The sequence below is a fragment of the Lytechinus pictus genome, chromosome 4, assembly GCF_037042905.1.
Source record: "Lytechinus pictus isolate F3 Inbred chromosome 4, Lp3.0, whole genome shotgun sequence".
In the NCBI taxonomy this organism is placed as follows: domain Eukaryota; kingdom Metazoa; phylum Echinodermata; class Echinoidea; order Temnopleuroida; family Toxopneustidae; genus Lytechinus; species Lytechinus pictus.
The window spans coordinates 22,997,114-23,001,471 of NC_087248.1; positions in this window are offsets into that span (position 1 = coordinate 22,997,114).

The window sequence follows — 4,358 nt, forward strand, 5'->3', positions numbered from 1 at the left end:
TAGATTTAAATAAGTATTAATGTTCATACAAAGAACGATTTGAACTTTTCTCTCCTTATTTCAAACGTTGCTATTAACTGAAAATTATTAATGATAAATAATTTATTCATTCACCTTTTTGAAATAGTTAATAGTAGTGTTCCAATAAGGAGAGAATTGTAATTATGATCTGTATTTGTATGCAAAATCTTTATATACAGTAAAAATATAGCACATTGTTTAAGCCTGTCACTCTAAGAATAAGTTGTTTAAACTCTTAACAACTTGTTTAAAAAAATTAAACAATAGTTGTTAAGGTGATGGGCTTAAGCAACATGCTTAAAATTTACACAACATTTTTTACAGTGTATTTGATGTGTAGTTTTGTTGATAATCATGATTATTATTAAGCACATTTTTTGTTAAAGAAATATTTTTTGTCGTATTCTTGTTTCTTTTGATTTTATTGTTGAATTTAAATGAGTTTTTTTTTACTAGTATAATGTTTTTTCATCTCAATTGTCATATTATTAGCTATTTTCATTTCTGTACAACTTTAGTGATCTCTTTGTATATTTTTGATTGTTTTCATAGTTGCCTGTGACATCATATATTTTGATGTGGTGAAATAAACTGTTTTGCCAAAGGATAACTCTTATGCCATCCTGTTTGTTTTGTTAATGAGTAAAAAGTAAAGTCACACAATATTTCAACAGGTCCTTACAAATAAAATTAAATAATAAAGTTAGATTACACTATAAAGTAAAGTATATATATTTAGTAATATTTTTTCTTACTCTCTTCCTTTTTTTTTTCTTTCTTTCTCCTTTCTTTCTTTTTTCTTTCTTTCCTTCTTTCTTTCTTACTTTCTTTTTATCTGTCATCTCATACTTTCCTTGTTCTCTCTGTTTCTTTAATTTCTTTATTTTATATCTCTCTTTCTTCCTTCCTTCATACCTTCCTTTTTTTTATTTTCTACTTTCTTAATTAGCAAACATATCGTGCAGAAGATTTGTAAACTAGAAGGAAAATGACTTAATGTATATATGCTCAATTATATATCATTCAGAGCTAGGACAAATCTGTTAGTCATAAATAGGCTCCTAATTAAGTAGGAGGAACAGTTACTAGGGAAGAAAAGAGGTGCGAGGATATGCAATGAAAATGCAAAATTATTGAAGGAGTATTCCCGGCAGAAATCATATACAGTGCGTATAAAAAAAACGGGACAGTTTTGAAAAGTCTATAAAAAAATTGTTTAAAAATATATCTATATTTTTATGTTAATAGATGCTCTGAGATCTTATTTTTGAAATGCCATTTTCAAAAATAAATTTTGTTCATGCTTGAGCGAACACGGGACGTTTTTGTCGGGGGTTCAAAAAGAGGCTTGCGCCAAAATGGCAGAAATGAGAAATTTGATGATTAGACTTTTGGCTAATAATCAGCAGACTTCCTCTTAATCTTTTCATTATCTTTGCCATAATTTTCGAATTATGCTGTCAATTTTCATTTACAAATTTATTTATTTACCTGAATTAGTTTGCTTTTCATTTAAACTTCTTTTTCCTTCATAAGTAAGAAAAGAAGACTTTTTGTCAACCCAAGTAAGAAAATTTTCATTATTAATTGGGAGAATTTGTAATTATTCAAATCCTTTTATTATGTGAAACAAATTATGTTATGGTACCTATAAAAGACAGGAATCCTATTTTCAAGGGGTTATTGAATCCTTCACCAAGTTTAATTATGTGCTTGACAGGACAAACAGGAAAGGATTCATGTCTTTCAATGGCAATGGTGTATTGAGTCAATTTTGAAGGAGCAAGATATGGCAGCTCGGGTAAAATGTATTAAAAAGTTGTGAAGCGAGCAAGCAAAAATTTCAACTTTTTTATTAAAATATCAAATGTTGTGATTTTGACATAATATTCTGAAAATCATATCATGTTTCACTTTCTATGTTTTCTGTTATTTTCCTTTCCACTTTTTTTTCTTGGTCATGATTTTTTTTTATTTGGGGGGGGGGGGAGCACCCCGAGCCCCCACCCATCAGTATGCAACTGTTCAAAGGCACCAAAACCTTTGTAGCACACAATGAAAGGATTTGAAAAAAGAAAACACGCTCTCCCATACTTCGGTTTAAACAAAAATTGTTCTTGCCTAAAGAAGGAATATTCAAAGCTAAAAGAGAACATATTAAAAAGGAACAGCAACAGAAATATTCAAGCAAATAAGTAGATTTGGAATTGAATTTTGACCGCATAATTCGGAAATTATGGCAACGATAATGAAAAGGTTAAGAGGAAGTCTGCTGATTAGCAAGAAGTCCGACCATCATATTTATCATTTTATGCCATTTTGGCGCAAGCCTCCTTCTTAACCCCGGACAAAAACATTCCGTGTTCGCTCAAGAATGAAAGAAACTAAATTATTTTAATGGCATTTGAAGGATAAGACTTCAGAGCACCTATTGACACCAAAATATAGAGATCATAATTTGAAACAAAAATTTTATAGACTTTTCAAATCTGTCCCATTTTTTTTTATACGCACTGTATTAATAAATAGAGTAAAACACACAGCGCAAATTGCTGACATTTTATCAACATCTAATATAGGCTTATAAGAAACTTATTGGATTTGGAAGTTTATTAATATTTTTGTGAAAACCGATGCCCTCATGAATATTCACAAGGCTAAAGTTGGCTGATGGTCATTTCCCCACTTCGCATTTTTCTTATTTATTACATGAAACAATTCTTTCATATTTTCATACATTGTGTGTACGATGTCTCCCTTCAAGCAAAATAATTATCTTATACATGTTTAATAATTTTTTAATCCATTTTTTGTTTACTCTTGGCGGAAAAAATTGAATAAATGTAATTCCATCTGAAATCACCGCTCATTGCACATTCATGAAGAAATATAACTTTCATACTCAGGGGCCGCGGAAGCGGGGGAGGGGGCTGGGGGGGCTCCCCCCCCCCCCCACTTTTTTCCAAAACCGTGTACAAAAAAAACGTAAAAATGACCATATGATTGTGATTTTTTGCATGGTCAGCCCCCCTCCCCTACTTTTGGCTCAGCCCCCACTTTGAAAACCATTCCGCGGCCCCTGATACTATTAACTTTAATTGGTATTCATTGCCCGATTTTGAGGAAATTTTCTGTGTTTTGTTTGTCTACTTATTTTACTTTACCTGCATGCCCAAATCACTGATCTCTCCACTAACTCCACTAATAGGGGAGAGATCAGTGGTTCAAATATGTTCTGCCAAGATTACTTTTAGGCAATTAAAAGTTTGAGAAAAATCGGACAAAAAATTAGAAAGTTAGGAGCATTTGAATATTGCAATCACTAATGCCATGGAGATCCTCCCATTGGCAATGCGACAAGGATGTGTGATGTCACATGTGAACAACTTTCTCTTTGATGGACTATGAAATACCCTCAAAATGTCTCTTTTTGTTTTTTCTTATGGTGATGCAAACTCTTATCCATGACGTATTCTTTAAAAATCTGTATTACATGCCCTCCTATAGAAAGAACACATGATCTACTGATAGATGTGATAAAAGAGGCAATTTAAGTGAAATATATACTAAAGTAATGGGGAGAGTTGTTCACAGGTGACATCACACATCTTTGTCGCATTGCCAATTTTGAGGATCTCCATACCATTAGTGATCGCAATATTCAAATGCTCATAACTTTCTCATTATTTGTCCGATTTTTCTCAAATTTTTGTAGATCTGTTTCTTTGATTTTTCTGTTTTCACACAAGCTATTTTGTTCCAAATGTTTCATTCTCCTTTAAGACCAGTGGAATTGGAGGCTACGTGCATACATGCACCCCCCCCCTCTCCCCTCTCAGCTCCCCGAAACTTGATAGGGGTACGTCATATTTTTCACTAACTTTACTTGAATATCCGAACATTTTGACAGTTTTACATCAATGGAAGTGCCCAAAACGAGGATTTGTTTTGTTTTGTTTTTCGACTTGTTGTGGCTCCAGCGATGATTATCAATGGTTTCGCCCTAGTTTTAACATATGACCTCTTTTTAATAATCTCCATCCATTCATTATTTGTCTTCCTGAGATAGTCGATGTTTTATTATTCGCAACTTCAAGTATTTTCAAATTAATTATATTCATTGTACTCTTGTGTTAGTCGGCGTTTATCTGCGATGGGACATGGAACACTTTTTTCTTATTAAGGATATTTTGATCTAAATTATAATTGAATGAAATTGAAATCTTAGCTGAAACAGAGACTAGATTCACCCGATGGCGCGACTGCTTTTGCACACGGTTCTATTTCTTTGTACCATATTTGGGCAACCCCATCAATGACTTATTCGACGTCATAGA